At 46.6% G+C, this 17,686-nt stretch overlaps 1 protein-coding gene across 1 annotated transcript in view; it reads right to left on the bottom strand.

The window, feature by feature from the left end:
* Positions 1-4,785, bottom strand: part of NFE2 (nuclear factor, erythroid 2) — a 28,049-nt gene extending 23,264 nt beyond the window's left edge. Inside the window, exon 1 of the mRNA XM_079966803.1 lies at positions 4,514-4,785. The gene's annotated coding sequence lies outside the window, so the exon portion shown is untranslated. The remainder of the gene's footprint in view (positions 1-4,513) is intronic.
* Between the last annotated feature and the right edge of the window lie 12,901 nt (positions 4,786-17,686).

Below are 17,686 nucleotides of genomic sequence, written 5' to 3'. Positions count from 1 at the left end.
ATTTCCGTGCGCTGCTCTGGCTCGCCAGAAGCGGCTTAGTCATGCTGGCCACATGACCTGGAAGCGGTATGCCGGCTCCCTCGGCCAATAAAGTGAGATGAGCGCCGCAACCCCAGAGTCGGCCACAACTGGACCTAATGGTCAGGGGTCCCTTTACCTTTTATAACAAGGATAGGAAATGAAGAGAAATGTAAAGATGTAAAGTTTAATTTTGTAAACCAACAGACGGGAGGGAGGGAAGTCCTTAGGCTCAGTTGAGCCAAAGAGTTAAAATAAGAGGGTACAATGTTACGTAATGTGATTATATGTAAAACCAATAAAAATCATTTACAACAGAAAGCAGATATAACGCAAAGACTTCTGGTTCTATCCAGGAGAGGGCATTAGACTAGAACATGTGTACATGCATACATGAACACACACGTGTGTTATTCATATTTCTATGTGGAATATACATGCACAGAGAAACACACACACATTTTGGAATGTTCCCATACCACCATACCACCCAGGTAGTGTGTGTGTGCTGCCCATCTCCACCAACACAGATTGGGCAGGGAGTAATTTGTGGTGCTATTGACAGACGCCACTGCGCACAACACAGGAGGACACAGCATGGCAGAGAGGAGTGATAAGGTACACGAAGATCAGAAGAAGCCACAACAGCAGCAAGAATACTCATCGCGAGGTACTGGAAGACACAAGATTTACCCACTCGGGAAGAATGGCAGATGAAGTTGATGGACTATATGGAACTGGCGGAAATGACTGGCAGAATCCGAGACCAGGGAGAAGAGTCGGTGGAAGAAGATTGGAAAAAAATTAAAGATTATTTACAGAAATACTGTAAAATTAAGGAGCTTTAGAAAAAAGGTGGAATGAAGCTACTGTATATGGCTTTGGCAGAAATGTTAGAAGGAACTAGGTACAGATAGATTGTTAATGCATTAAAAGGGAAAAAACTAGGTTACAATATGTTAAAATTAACTATAAGACAGAAAATAGATGAAGATGGAAAGGATTTGCTGAAATAGTTAATTGAAGTGGAATACAAAAAGGGAGGTGTTGAGGAAGTCAATGAAACAAGTGTATGAAAGTTAAGATCGAAAAGATTGGAAGTGTTTTTAATCGTTTTTGTTTTGTTTTGTTAATTTAATGTTTTATGTAGTGTTTTTGTTTTTGTTTCTGTTTTTGTATGTTTAATTTTTTATTTTTTATTTTTGTAATTTCCAAAATCTTAATAAATATTATTTTTTTAAAAAACAACAACAGAAGAAGCCTGCTCAGGAGAAAGAAGCAGATCAGATCTGCAAGACAGTCAAGTTAAAACTTCCATGTTAACAGAGGGACCTCCACACACACACACACACACACACACAGTCACATTCCTATTACACAATGACACCTCCGGCAAGCAGGTTGACTAGACAGTTTGGATCATGTAGATTAATGCACCATCACAAACCATAAAGGGGAAATAAACAAGGTCCGAGCCCCAATCCCCTGTACACTTAACATGTAAAATAGGACCTGTCGGAGCTAAAACCAAAAGACATCCTGAAAGTCCCTTTGCTCTGGAAGCCCTTATCCCAAACTGCAGATGAGGGGTTGGGAGCGCATGGAAGGCACTCTAAACATGCTCAAAGGCACTCCTTTTTACTCCTGCCATCTTCCAAGGAGCTTAGGGTGGCCTTTTAGCATAACATCAACACATCTGTTAGCCTGAGAAGGGTACTGGTAAAATCCTCCTTGCGACTTGCCAGGACCATACTGCCAGGAGCCAAGCTACAATTTTTAGGAGGGTTGAAAGCGGTTTGAGAGAGGTTTTGCTTTATGCAATGCACACAAATGTTCCTTTTGGCTTGCTGCTGCTGCCTCTGGATAAATAAGTTTTGCAGGTTTCTGAAATAAGAAATAACTTCTTCAGCAGAGGCAAAAGGGCAATGATACAAACCAAACAATTTAATATACATTTATGTATACAAGCAGTGCTTTTTTCTGGGGGGCCGGGGACACAGCGGGATGCATACCCCTAAACATTTTGTGAATCTGTATTTATTTCCCCCGATTTGAACTATAAAGTGAGTCAAAATGAGAGTACCCCTAAACATTTTTTTTGTAGAAAAAAAGCACTATATATAAGCCTCTCTCATTCTTTCTCCCTCTCCCTCTCTCTCTTTCTCTGTGCGTATTTGTGTCTTTCTCTCCGCCATGCAAACAAACACTACCATCTCTCTATCTCTCTAGTCAACGTTATTCAAACTAACTTGGTTAAGGTAACCCACGGGACTTCATAGCTAAGCAAGGCTTTGAATCTCACACACAAATCCAGCGCTCCACTACATTGCTCTGGCTCATGTACCTCACGCATTCCCAGACTCAAGAGACATATTTTCTATAGGGCGTTTGTGATGATTTGTGTTCGTGCTGCTGTCAGGGCTGTCAGACACAACCCCACCTTCAATACTATTTGCTCTTGCAAAAGTCTTTGGGCAGTTATACTGCTTCATTTCCCACCAGTACATGCGCTGAAATCCCATAACTTTTCATACCACAAAAATCTGAGGGATCGGGTTGCCTCACTTTTAGTGCACGATAGCCCCTCCAAACAGCAATAGCACTGGGAAAGCATCATGGATCTCCTTTTCTATTGACATCAGGCAGCAGCCTTCACTGTTCTCTTTGCTAAAAAAAATGTTTTTGTTTAGAAAAGGCTAGCTGGCACGTGTTTTAATTGTGGTTTTTTTAGCTTGTTGATTTCTATTATTTTTGAGTGGTTTAAATAGTTGTTTTTAACTGGTTTTTCCACTTATTTTTAAATTTATTCCTTTTTTCTAAACCGCTTTGATGCTTTATGGCAATCAAGCAGTAAATATTGTGAAATAAATAAGAAAATCACAGCTAATAAAGCAGAATAAGACCACCACCAACACCCTGTTATTGTGTCAGGAACATGCTGCAAGAAAACACACCAAATAAAACATCAGTCTGGAGGGACCCTGAGCCACAACACCCAAATCCAATACCTGCACCTCAGCCCTGGATTCAAATTAACCCCGGGTGGCTCATTCCAGAGAGAGTTGGCCGGCTACACACCTCCCTAAACAACTTCCATCTATCATGGACCCAAAGGTTTGTGCTTACTCCAGGATTCCCACAGGTCATCTTGCATTATAATATGGGGGGAAATGCCTTCACAAGCATGCATGAAGCAATTGCATAGCCCAGCTCAAGAGGTATGGGGATGTTTCCTTTTGCAAATGCCCAACTTCCCACCCCCGCTGTTATAACGGCTGTGACAGCCGCTTTCTTTCATCCTCACACAGGCTGGTTGTGTTGGCTTGCAACACAAATGTACACGCACAAGACCTGGAATAGGTGAAGGATGTTTCTCTTCATCTGTGTGGTTCTGTATTGCTGAGTTGTGTTTGTGCACAAGGCTGCTTGTTGGTGGCCTGTTTGCAAGTGAACCTGCACACTTCAAAAATGCCCGTGCAGAATGAACAGGTGCAGGGTCTGTGTGTGTGTGTGTGTGTGTGTGTGTGTGTGCACCAACAACTGCAGCAAGCAAAGTCTAGTTTACAAATATTTTGCAGCAAGCAAATACAGTACACACAGCCATTTAACATCATAACCCAGAGTCTAAAATTACCTCTCTGCCCCACAGGAGAATGCTGCAGCCTAATGCCACAGTCAGACCATATATTCAAAGCCGCAGGGAATACTGGAAACTGTAGTTTCTTAAGGTTGCTGGGAACAGTAGCTCTTTGAGAATAGAACCCTTAACAAACTACAGTTCCCAGGATTCTGTGCAACCATTAAAGAGGTGCAATAGTGCTTTAAGAGCATGGTGCAAATGTGACCTTGGTGTGCGTCATTTGTATGTACAAATGTTCTGCTACCTTCCACCCCGGGGGTTCAGGAAATAATTACATTTTCCCTTGCAAAATGAGACACAGTTGCTCAGAAAAAAAGAGACTCAACGGGAACAAGCCATTAAGGTTCCTGATCAAAACACCCCATAAACGGACCTGCAACTTCAACACTGGATATGGTCAGCTGAGGGAAAGAAGCTTCTTTGCTCCTCATCATGAGACACAAACACAAAAAAGTCCCTGGAGCCCATGTTGTATGAGTTAAGTCCTTCTGAAAAAGCTACCTGCCCAAAATAGCGAAGGACCTGACATGCAGAGAGCTTGAGGGACTTCTGTCAGGAACCAGAGTTTTCTGGGGGTGGGTAGAGGGAGAGTTTTGAAGGTGATGCCTGTCTACCCCATGGGCCAGGGAAATGGCTGGCCCTAGAATTTCTAACATTCATTTGAGAAAGGGGGGGGGGGCTTCTGTAGGAAGAGCGGCTCGGTTTGAGATCCTGCCCCCTCTTCTTGCTCCTGCTACAGCCTTCACCCCTCGCTCTCACCTGGCCACGCAACCAAGGAGACAAATAGCCCCCGCCTTGCTAGAGGGGGCTGCAAACAATGGTACCCTTTGAGGCAGTGGCGGCATGGCTCCTTACCTGCTGGAATTCCTAGCTGCCTGGGCCAGGTGTGCAGCCAGAGAGGGTGGACGAGGAAGCAGAAAGGGGGGAAAAGAGGGTCTCCTCTGGGATGTGCAGGAGAAAGGACCCCCCAGTTTTCCAAGCGGTGGGTGGGTGCCGTTTTCCCTTGACGGGCTAGGGCTGCTCGAAAAAGGCCCTCAAGGAGCTTCCATCGCTGCAGCAGTCGGTCCCACAGACTCCAGGTGGCCAGAGCTGTACAGTGTGTGTTCCGCCTCGCCTCACTGGGGGCTGCTGATATTACATAACAGGAGCCGCCCCTGTGCAAGGGGCAGGGAAACCACAGGGCCGGTGCGGCGATGGCTCAAGGGTTTTCTTCCCTCCCACAAAACCTTGTGTTGCACCCTGCCTTTCCAAGAAAGGCCACAGAGCCGTCTCCTATCTGCACTTACAGAGCTCGAAGGAAGAGAGTCCACAGAACACCACAAACACACACACACACACACACACACACACACACCACGAAGGAAGAAAATGAGAGAGAGGGTATCTGCCGCTCTGAGGCTACCCAGGCAGAAACATACACTGCAAACAGATATAAATGAACAGGGATGCCAGAGAAAGGAATAAAATGAGGGAAGACAAGCAGAGTACACGCAAGACTGCGCTTCAATACACTGCACAGGGCCGGCTTTGTCGTTAGGTGGGGTTAGGCAGCTGCTTCAGGCGGCAGATAATGAGGGGCTGGGAGAAGATGGATTGACGTGTGTCACACGGCCTGCCCTGCGCCCCCTAAACTAGCCTGCTGCACCCAAGTATAGTGGCGGGTGATCTCTGTTGCTTCTTGTCGGTTTCTGTATATGGAATTGGTGGAGGTGGTGAGGCGCCATCTTGTCCTTTGCCTCAGGCGGCGGAATGTCTTCCACTGGTCCCGAGTGTGCAGGTCACACTCATGCTGTGACACAACCTAAGTGTTCCCACCTGCAAGGAATAACTGGACGCAGCGTGACAATGCTTGTCATGACAAACACTCCACAGGGACACACTGCAAGATTGTCCTGGGCGTGAGGAGAGGTTACATTTCAGATACAAGGCCGTCATTTAAGAAACACACAAAGAGAATCAGAGGTTGTGGCTATGCTACAAACCCGAGGAATTATTTTTTTCCAGGCTTTAAGTGTTCTTGGGGTTTCTTGAGAATGGTCGTTTTGTGGCAATGCTAAGCATTCCTGGGTGAACGTCTTAATCCTGTCATGGGGTTACGGTTCCCAGGGTTTCTTTTTTTTATATTTATTATTAATTTTTTAAAGATTTTTTTTTTACAAATTGTTCAAACATAACCATATTCAACAATTTACAAGTTTTTGGCTTCCACCAGCTCCTCCCACAATCCTCATGTTTTTATATTTGTTCCGCATTTCCTTTATAATATATTGCCAGTTTTAATATCCTTACATCTCATTTTCTCTTTACAATACCCTTTCTCATCACAAAGCCTCCTTAAATCCAACTAGCGTTGTCTGTTCATCACAAATATTTTCCAGATAAATCGTAAACTTTTTCCAGTCCTGAGTGAACTTGTGATCTTTCTGGTATCTAATTTTTCCAGTCATTTTATCTAATTCTGCAAAGTCCGTTAGTTTCAGCCTCCACTCTTCCAATGTCGGTAGTTCCTCTTGTTTCCATTTTTGGGCCATTAGGATTCTTGCCGCAGTCACTGCATATTGAAAAAGTTTATAATCACTTTTGTTAATTTCTCTTCCTGTAATTCCTAACAGAAAAGCTTCTGGTTTCTTCACAAATGTATATTTAAACATCTTTTTCAACTCATTGTATATCATTTCCCAGAAGCCCTTCACCTTCTTACATTCCCACCACATATGATAAAACGACCCTTCCTTTTCTTTACATTTCCAACACTTGTTACATGTTTTATACATTCCCAGGGTTTCTTGAGGGAAACCATGACAGTGCACTAGATTACAGTAATAGTGGAGACATACCCACCCAGTTCCATGTCATTCTCACTGTCTTGCACATATCATTCTCTCTTGCTCACTATGTTCCATGCTCTCATAAACTTGAAAAAAGAAACAATGCACGTATTTTTGTAAACTAAGAAATCTTTAATAAAAAATATATAAAAACTTAAAAAATAAAAATAAATGAACATCCCTCTCAAGAGTTCCATACAAAATATGCTCCTGACAACTCCTCCTCCTGTCAGATTCTCTCTCTCTCTCTCTCTCTCTCTCTCCATTAGGGTTTAGTTTTGAAATTAATTAGCGCCTCCTTCGAAAAAGGTCTGGACGGTAGCAACATGAGAACCGGCCTTTTCTACAGTCGCTCCCCATTTATGGAATGCTCTCCCCAGGGAGGTTCGGCTGGTGCCATCATTAGACGCCAGCAGAGGACTCTGTTTTGGGAGGGGAAGTACTTTTAAACATTTTTTCAATTCATTATAGATCATTTCCCAATACTCTTTTACCCTTTTACATGTCTACCACATATGAAGGAATGTTCCTTCTGCCTCTTTGCATCTCCAGGGCTTATCTGATTCTGTCTTGTACATCTTATCAAGTCTGTGAATCATTTCCAGGCAGTTGTCCTTCAAAGAATAACATGCTGTAAATTTCAAGTCACTTTCCCAGAGTTTGTCCTAGAGGTTAATATCTATATTGTGTCCTATATCTATTGCTCAGTGTGTCATTGAGGCCTTAACAAGCTTGTCTTTTGTTTTCCATTCTAATAACAGATTATACATTTTAGACAAAAGTTTCTCTTTGTTTTGTAGAAGTTCTTCTTTGAATTGTTTTATATATATACAGTATTGGAAGCTGCCCAGAGTACTGGGGCAACCCAATAAGATGTGTGGGGTATAAATAGTAAAATTATCATTATGGAATGGGAGGTCATTGGAGGAATATTGGAGGGTACACACCAGGCAAAAACATTCCTCTTCAACCAGGCATTTGGCTGATTGACATCTGATGCCCTTTTAAATGTGTTGTGGCAGGGGAGATTATTGGTTCGTTGCTGGTTTTTTGTTTTTTTTACTATGTATTTTGTCATTTTCATATTGTAATTCTATGTTGCGAACCACCCTGAGATCTGCGGATGAAGGGCGGTGTACAAATTAAATAAATAAATAAATAAATAAATAAATCTACAATTTCTGCAAGACTGGATCCTCTGCCTTTTCATAGCATCCCGACAGGCAGAAATCAAACAGGTGCAGCCCTCCCCAGCTCTTACCTCCACGTGCATAAAAGCTTCACCTGCTTCATTCCGGCCTGTCTAGCTGTCATTCAAGGCTGAAGAGCAGAGCTAGTAGAATGGACCAGTCACTGCCTCTCAGTCTAACCTCCCTGCCAGGGTTGTTGTGGGAAGAAAACGAGGAGGACGAGAACCGCCTACACCATTTGGAGTGACTTGGAGGAAAATGTGTTCTATAAATGCAATAAACAAAATTATAGCAAAAAATAAAAATAAAATAAAATAAAATAAAATAAAATGATGCCCTGAAACATGATCCAGCTGTGGACATCTACTGTTACACACTTCCCACAAGTTAAGGCTTGTGGTTTCTTGCCTTGATGTTTGTGGCCAATACATGTGGCCTTCTGTGCATGTGTCTTGGCATAGAAGGGACTCTGCCTGTTGTTCTGCTCACTGGAAACCTCTCAGGGGTAAGCAAACTTTTTCATCAGGGGGCCAGTCCACTGTCCCTCAGACCTTGCGGGGGGCGGACGGCGGACTATATTTTGAAAAAAAAAAAAAAATGAACGAATTCCTATGCCCCACAAATAACCCAGAGATGCATTTTAAACAAAATGACACAAAAAACACGCTGATTCCCAGACTGACCGCAAGCTGGATTTAGAAGGCGATTGGGCCGGATCCGGCCCCCAGACCTTAGTTTACCTACCCACGCTAGGGCATGGAAAAGATGCCTGTGCCTTTAATAGGCCTGTGCCTGTAAACATCCGGAATGTTTACTGGGGGTAATAAAAGAGGTCTTTGTTTCCCCACTCAGGAGTGGGATCGCTCCATGGGGAGGGAGCCCCTCTTGTAGCAGGTGGATGCTTGGATGGCCAGACAATATGCTTCCAACCTGGTCATGCCTCTCCCTACAACACTGCTGCTGCCCACTTTCTGTTCTATTTGCTTAATATTATTTTAAAAGTCGGTTGAGAGTTCCACCTGCAGTTGTCCCACCTCCCCTGCCCACCACGGAAACCCAGAAGGTTGTCCATGAGGAAACATGGCCCGCTCTGGCTAATAAATGTTCCCCACTCTTGCTACAGAGGGATGCGGGTGGCACTGTGGGTTAAACCACAGAGCTTAGGACTCCCGTTGCTCAGTCCCTGCTCCTGCCAACCTAGCAGTTCGAAAGCACGTCAAAGTGCAAGTAGATAAATAGGTACCGCTCCAGCGGGAAGGTAAACAGCATTTCCGTGCACTGCTCTGGTTCGCCAGAAGCGGCTTGGTCATGACCCAGAAGCTGTACGCCGGCTCCCTCGGCCAATAAAGTGAGATGAGCGCCGCAACCCCAGAGTCGGCCACGACTGGACCTAATGGTCAGGGGTCCCTTTACCTTTTACTCTTGCTATAGGGCAACTCTCATGGCAGCCACTCAGACGGATAAAACCCATTCCGTAAGCTGCCTCCTTTTGTCGGGTTGCATGTTTACAAAGCAGGATGCCATCACAATGTAGGGAAATTGTATGACCCAGGCAGAATCGCTGCAGTAAAATATCTTTAGTTTGCCATGGTCGGGGAACGGAAGGTGGCAGAGTGTGTGTGTTTGGGGGCGGGAATGGGCAGCCGAAATAAAACCTAGGATGGGATGCATTTCTCCTGCTCAAGGTCCTTTTCCCACCCTGTGCTGCCAAACATAAAGGTAAAGGTAAAGGGACCCCTGACCATTAGGTCCAGTCGTGACCAACTCTGGGGTTGCAGCGCTCATCTTGCTTTACTGGCTGAGGGAGCCGGTGTACAGCTTCTGGGTCATGTGGCCAGCATGACTAAGCCGCGTCTGGCGAACCAGAGCAGCACACAGAAACGCCATTTACCTTCCCGCCGGAGCGGTACCTATTTATCTACTTGCACTTTGATGTGCTTTCGAACTGCTAGGTTGGCAGGAGCAGGGACCGAGCAACTGGAGCTCACCCCGTTGAGGGGATTTGAACCGCCGACCTTCTGATCGGTAAGTCCTAGGCTCTGTGGTTTAACCCACAGTGCCACCCGCATCCCGCTTTGCTGCCAAACATAGTCACATGTTAAATTAATTAAGTTAAAAGAACCGGTCATACATCTGTATCAATTGCCGGCTTAGAAGGTCATTAGCATATTTTTTTGGGGGGTGCACAGTTTGTCACATGAGCAGTGATGTTCCGCTGGGTGGTCTGTACATCAGCACACATTGACTTCCATTTGCTCTTTGATGTACCTATTTTTGTTCCCGGCAGCCCAAAGGACAGCAGCGTGCCTTTTTCCAGTAGCACATCGGAATTTCAACAAACAACAGTTTGGAGGAGTTGTTCTCTCGAGGTCTCACGCCATGCGGAGAATTTCTTAATTGCAGTACATATACGGGGACTTTGAAGAGCTTGTGCAAGACCTCTTTTTCAGGATTTTGGTAGAGCTAAATGCTAGTCTTGTGCAACACCACTCTATACGTACATATTTTTTTTTCAAGAAACAACAACAAATGGAGATAGATGTTGCTCCTGTCCGAAAAGCATGAGACTCCCTTTAGCCCACAGTGAACAGAAACAAACGTATTTCAACAACCTGTTTGCAACATAAGGACCCCATCTGGAAGCACCCTTACACAAAACTATAAAGTATTGTGTTCAGTGGGACCGTCTCCCTAGTAAGCATGCCCAGAATTGTGGGCACTTCTGACTGTGTGGCTATAGCTGAATATCTGACCCACTTCCCAAATACCTACAAATGATGTGTGCAATCCAATCCTTTTTAGATGGCTCAAAAAACCACTGTTTTAAAGCATGGTTTGCTTGGATTGATCACATTATGCCACATAATATAAAGAGGCAGGGGGAGAGAACCTCAGGCCTGGGGGCTGAAGGCACTTCGCCCAGTATTTTGGGTGTCAACACTCTCTAAAGCTCACACCATCCCCTGGCCCGACTCTGCAACCTCCTCTAGTGCTTCTGGCCTGGCTGAAATGTACCCTCTAACTGCGGCAAAGGCTCTCGCTTTCCTGGATTGAGACTGGAGAAGCGAATGGGTGTCCGTAGAACCCTCTGACTTTTGCGTGGCTGAAGTGCAGCCACATCCAAAGGGAAGAGTCACCTCCACTGTCCCACCTGCTTTTCCATCTGGTCCTGCCCATCACTGGAACATGACCCCCATAAGGAAATGTAGCCCTCTCTGGCCCCACTCCTGCTATAGGGCAACTCTGACGGCAGCCACCCAGATGGATAAAACCTGTTCCAGAAGCTGCCTCCTTTTGTTGGGCTGCATGTTTACAAAGCAGGATGCCATCACAATGTGGGGAAATTGTACGACCCGGGTAGAATTGCTGCAGTAAAATGTCTGCAGCTTGCCATGAATGGGGAACAGAAGCTGGCCAAGTGTGTCTGTTGGGGGGGGGGGTGGATAGCCAAAACATGGCCTAGGAAGGGATGCATTTATCCTGCTCAAGGTCCTTTTCCCACCCTGCACTAGCAACCACAGTAACATCCCACAACACTGCCCAGCGCAGGAAGGTCGTTACTGTGGTTTCTGTGGCTCCTCCTGTCTCTTTCTGCCATATGGACAACTTAAAAAAAACACACAAAAAGTTCCCCAGGGGCTGGATCTATTTCTGGATATTCCCTGTAGGCGTCTTTGCATGCAACACAAGAATTTGGGCAGAGAGACAGAGAAGGATGTCACTGTCACGAGAGCTGTGTGTATTGCAATCCTGTTGCACTTCACAGGGAAATTCCAGAGGCAAGATTATTTTGGCTGCCCATTGATTCTGAAGGCAGCAAGAAGCCGGTATTTGAAAGAATATTGTAGGCATGGCTATCAAGTGGTTGCCACCTATGTAGGCTTGCTTGCAACCCTTCCCCTGTAAGATTCAATCCAGTGCCTTAAAGCAGCTGAATGAAGGGAGAGACTTGGCTTTCCAGTGTGAACATTCCGGGTATGTTCGCATTGACACTCCCACTGCTGGTTTTTGAAGTTATCTTCATGTGACGTTAGCCACAATCTCTATTGATTCTGCAGCTTCTTAACAAATATTGCTGTTGGACGCAGTCTCCCCCACCAGTTTCAGTCCAAGCAAACTTAAGCAATATTCACTTCATGCTTCAGAATGGAATGAACATTTGTGACAGCCGTTGCACATGTGCAGATAAGTGTGCAGGCAAAGATAGCTTCATGAAAAGGAGTTCTGGGCGGGTTGTAAGGGGCAGGGAACCCAAAAAGGCCATGTGAGTTGGGTGACGAGATCTCTGCCCCCTCTCTGGTGTGAACAACATTGTGCAAATGGGGCTTGAAACACGGTGGGGAGAGTGGATGACCTTCGCGAATGTGAACATATCCCTTGTCTCCCAGCGTGGCATGGTGGGCTGTTTTGGTTCGGGGTGATGAGTACCTTCCCCCTGCTAAAAGGCATTACTTAGTTGTTGGTGTGTTCATGCAACAAATGGAGCCAAAATCAGTCCAGTCCCTTCTAGCAACATGTTATTTGCACACAGACTGTATGCATGTTGGGTTTGAAGGGCATCAGAATTAGACGCTGCATGTTATGTGTGACGAAACAGCATGTGCGTACAGATCAGCACACATGTTGAATGTAATGTGTGAACAGCCTTAAGCGAACAGGGCCTTAAGGGGGACACAGAAGTCCAGAACGGCAATTGGAAAGGGCCCCAATCTAACCTTCTCTGAAGCCTCTATCTGCCAAGGCCACTCCCCACAGTCTGTGGGATATTATGAAACCAGAAGGGGAGGAGGGGAGGAGGCAGCTGGCAGGGCCAGGAAGGAGCCTTGTGTTGAGTTATCAGCTCCTCACAAGGCATCCGCCTTCCTAACTTCCTGTGCAACTGGTTGACAGGCTTCTGCGGCAGTTATTCCTAAGCCAGACGCTTCCCCCCACCAACAGTCAGGATCCCCCAGAGACAGACCCAGCTGAATATCCTCACCGCATCATGATGCTCTGGGGGCAGAGGTGCCAGGAGGGGCTAGGGATAGAGACCCTCACCCATCAACATGTATACATGTCCTTGCAGCAGAAACAGAAAAAAATCCTTAGGGCTATAGTCCTATGCATACTTAACTTGGGAGTAAGTCCACAAAACAATAACTAAATAAATCAGTGAGACTTACTTCTGAGTAGACATGGTTGTGAGTGGCCAGCTCCTAATTCTTTCCTAGGGTTGGCAGCTCTGTTCCTGAAATATGGCATTTGCAGCTTTCTGAACTGCACGGAAAGGGGGACATTATGCCAGATAGAGTAGCTTCTGCCACCACTGCATTAAGCACGAGAGCAGAAGCCATTTATTTACCGTATTTTTTGCTCTATAAGACTCACTTTTTCTCTCCTAAAAAGTAAGGGGGAAAGTGTGTGTGTCTTATGGAGCGAATGCAGGCTGCGCAGCTATCCCAGAAGCCAGAACAGCAAGAGGGATTGCTGCTTTTGCTGCGCAGCGATCCCTCTTGCTGTTCTGGCTTCTGAGATTCAGAATATTTTTTTTCTTGTTTTCCTCCTCCAAAAACTAGGTGCGTCTTGTGGTCTGGTGCATCTTATAGAGCGAAAAATACGGTATTTATTGAATTTATATACCGCCCTATACCCGGAGGTCTCAGGGCGGTTCACAGAATAAAATCAAGACATAAAACCACAAAATACATGATAAAAAGAAAAACAACAACCCAATAGTCGCCCCCCCCCCACAAAAACACATTTTAAAAGGGCATAGGATGCAAATCAGGTCAACCAAAGGCCTGGTTAAAAAGGAACATTTTTGACTGGCGCCTAAAGGTGCATAATGAAGGCGACAGGCGAACTTCCCTAGGGAGAGCATTCCACAGACGGGGAACCACTACAGTGAAGGCCTGTTTTCATATTGCCACCCTCCGGACCTCTCGAGGAGGAAGCACACAAAGGAGCGCCTCAGAAGGTCATCTCAGGGTCTGTGTAGGTTCATATGGAAAGAGGCGGTCCTTGAGGTATTGCGGTCCTGTGCCGTTTAAGGCTTTATAGCACTTTGAATTGGGCCCGGAAACTAACTGTTAGCCAGTGCAGTCAGACCAGGATCAGTGTAATATGCTAAAACTGTCTTGCTCTGGTGGGCAACCTGGCCGTTGAATTCTGCACTAGCTGAATTTCCAAACCATCTTCAGAGGCCATACTAAAACAACAAGAAGCAAAAATCCTTTCTGTTCAACTTGTAAAGTTGTACGAACCCACGTAGGATCTGGAGCTGACAATCCTGCTCCTCGGTTTTTTCTAAGTGCTAGAATTCATTGGCTTCCTCGCTGCTCCCTTTGGCTGAGAATCCAACAGAACAGAGTCCTTGAGAAAATACTTGAATCCCTCCCCCTGCATTCAGTTCCTCACCCTTGCCCTAAGACCCCAGACACCTACACAATCCTTGAAGACTTTTTGTCTAGCACTGCCAACTTTGTTGTTGGTCTCCGCCCCTGTGCTTTTAACAGCAGTGGGTTCTGCAGATACTGGCAGAGGCTGGCGCTTATTCACACCATGTAGTGCTCTCAAGTGCCCCATCTCAGCAGGACGACCAGGAGGGAGCCCCTCCAAGCACAGCAGAGTTGGCACACCACATTTTGATGTAAGTGAAGCACTACATCTTTCCAGCCAAAGAATGGCCCCTCTGTAAGACTGTTGTCTCCCTCGTCTAAAATTACCCAACTTTGCTTGTCATTTAAAAAGTGACTTGGGTTGATTACTGCAGAGAATGCCGTTGTTGAAAGAGCAAGAGCACACTAGGCTGTTATATGTTTTTCCTGCTCCTCCTCCCTGGGAGGTTCCCTGGAATGGTGTGACCCTGGCAACCTTATCAGCAAACCCAAAGCAAAATGAGCCGGGGTGAGAGGGTGTGCAGAGCTCAGACTGTCTCCCAAGACGTACTAGACATTTACAAGGCTAAAATACTGCCTATTGCTTGCTGGCTACACCAGTTACCAGGGTGATTCTGTGCCATATTTAAAGAGTTGGTGATCATCTTTAAAGCCTAAACATTAGCAGGTTAGCTGAAGAACAACCTACATCAGGTGTGGAGAACCTTTGGCACTCCAAATGTTGCTGAACTAGAATTCCCACCATCCCTGGCCAATAGCCATGCTTGCTGGGAGTTGTAGCTCAGCAGTATCTAGAGCAGTGGCAGAGCTTTAAAATTTTAGTGGTACCCTGTGCCCTGCCAAAATTTGATCCCCCCTATACAGTGGTGCCTCGCAAGATGAAATTAATTCGTTCTGCGAGTTTTTTTGTCTAGCGAATTTTTCGTCTTCCAAAGCACGAAATCCCATAGGAATGCATTGAAATTCAATTAATGCGTTCCTATGGTCAAAAAAGGGGACGCAGGTGGCGCTGTGGGTTAAAGCCTCAGCGCCTAGGGCTTGCCGATCGAAAGGTCGGCGGTTCGAATCCCTGCGGCGGGGTGCGCTCCCGCTGCTCGGTCCCAGCGCCTGCCAACCTAGCAGTTCGAAAGCACCTCCGGGTGCAAGTAGATAAATAGGGACCGCTTACCGGCGGGAAGGTAAACGGCGTTTCCGTGTGCGGCTCTGGCTCTGGCTCTGGCCAGAGCAGCGATGTCACGCTGGCCACGTGACCCGGAAGTGTCTCCGGACAGCGCTGGCCCCTGGCCTCTTAAGTGAGATGGGCGCACAACCCCAGAGTCTGTCAAGACTGGCCCGTACGGGCAGGGGTACCTTTACCTTTACCTTTATGGTCAAAAAAAGCCAAACAAAGCCAAATTTGGTACAAAAAGAGTTTATTAACTGCTCTTTAAAGTCACACATACTGTAAAGAGCATTTCAAAAATTGAAGGAGCAATAAATTAAGTTTCTAAACATGACAGAAAAACATTTAAAAATCAACAAAGTGTACAGTACATTTTCTAAGACTCTGGGGGACAACTCGAAGAAGGTTCCTCTTCCACTCTTTGCTTCTTGCTGAAGTACCTGTCCATGGTCTGCTGCTTCATCCGCCTTTTCAGCACCTCCCTGAAAGGCGACATGACCCTCATATCAAAAGTGTTCACAAGGTCATGTGCCAGGTCCTTGTCAGGGTGGTGCCGCTGTGCAAAAGCCTGCACATCCTTCCACTTCAGGCAAATGTCCCTCAGGTCTTTGGAGGACAGCCGTTCCTCAGTTGCTTCCTCCTCTTCCAGCGAGGCCTGCTCCTGCGCAGCCTCTGCCTGCAGTTCGACCAGCTCCTGGGTGGTCAGCTCGTGGTCGTGCTCCTCCACCAGCTTGCTGATGTCCTCCTCTGTGACCTCCAGGCCCATGGTCCTCCCCAAGGAAACAATGTCCTGCACCACTGTTGACTCTGGTGCATCAGAGTCACTTGGTGCCACACAGTCCGGCCACAGGCTGCGCCAAGCGCAATTCAAATTTCTCTGGCTGATCCCGTTCCAGGCCGTGGTGATCATCTTCAAGCAGGTGATGATGTCGAAGTGGTCCTTCCAGAATTCCCGCAGGGTGATGGTGGTGCAATCAGTCACCTCGAAGCATCACCTGAAAAGCTCCTTGGTGTAGAGTTTTTTGAAATTGGCGATGACCTGCTGATCCATCGGCTGGAGCAGTGGCGTGGTGTTAGGCGGCAGGAACATGATGTTGATGAAGCTGAACTCCTCCAACAAGTCCAACTCAAGGCCTTTAGGATGAGCAGGAGCATTGTCCATCAGAAGCAAAGCCTTCAGCGGCAGGTCGTTGTCCAGCAGGTACTGTTTGACAGCAGGGCCAAAAGCAAGATTGACCCAGTCCACAAACAGCACACGTGTGACCCAAGCCTTACTGTTGGATCGCCACATGACACTCAGCTGCTCCTTGTCGACCTTGTGTTTCTTGAAGGCCCGTGGGTTCTCCGAGTGGTACACCAGCAGGGGCTTGATCTTCAGGTCGCCGCTTGCGTTGGCACAGAAGAGCAGGGTCAGACGGTCCTTCATGGGCTTGTGGCCAGGCAACTTGGCCTCCTCCTGTGTGATGAAAGTCCTTTTGGGCATCCTCTTCCAAAACAGCCCGGTCTCGTCGCAGTTGAAGACCTGCTGTGGAACGTAGCCCTCCGTCTTCACAACCTCCAGGAACTCCGCTGCAAAGTCTTCAGTCGCAGGAACATCAGAACTGGCAGCCTCTCCATGCCTGACCACGCTGTGGATTCCAGATCTTGCCTTGAACCCATCAAACCAACCTCTGCTTGCCTTGAAGACTTCTGGCTCGCCTGAGGTTCCTGGCTGTTCCCAGACGAGGTCTGCGTGCAAGGCCTTGGCCTTCTCACAAATGACGGCCTCAGTCACTGTGTCCCCTGCACGCTGCTTCTAACAAGATGAGCAGCAACTTCTCCAACTCCTCCAGAACAGCTGGGCGGTTCTTCGCGATCCTGGTGACTCCCTTGGCTGCATCAGTCGCCAGGATCTTCTCCCTCATCTTCAGGATGGTCCCAATGGTCGATGGATTCCTCCCATACTCCCTGGCGAGGTCTGTCACACGCATTCCACCGTCGTGCTTCCGGATGATCTCCTTCTTCATTTCCAGTGTCACCTTCTCCTTCTTCCTCTCGCCGGCCTCTGCAGCAGCAGTCTTCTTGGGTCCCATGGCAGCACAGCTCCTACCTTCGTAAACTCACACACACAAAAAAAACCAGTGCTTCACATCCAAAAAATTCAAAAGCACCCAGCCACCCACCACACAGAAATTCAAATCCAGAACCAAGTCCTTGAATTCCAAACACCCCAACCCAAAATCCAAAACCCCCCAAAAAAGTTTTAAAAGTTTAACTTACCAAATGCCTATTCGTTTGGAAACTCGACTATAGTTGTGCTAACCTGGAACCCTCTGGAAGTTTTGGACTACAACTCTCATCATCCCTGACCATGGGGCTGATGAGAGTTGTAGTCCAGCAACATCCTGAGAGCACCAAGTTGGGGAAGAGTAGCTAGAGAGCTACTTGGAAGAGCAAACTTCCCCACTTTCCATCATCAAGTGTAGAGATGG

The sequence above is a fragment of the Podarcis cretensis genome (assembly GCF_951804945.1).
Source record: "Podarcis cretensis genome assembly, chromosome: 2".
Taxonomy (NCBI): domain Eukaryota; kingdom Metazoa; phylum Chordata; class Lepidosauria; order Squamata; family Lacertidae; genus Podarcis; species Podarcis cretensis.
The sequence above is the reverse complement of the archived record's forward strand: the minus strand, read 5'-3'. Positions and strand labels throughout refer to the sequence as shown.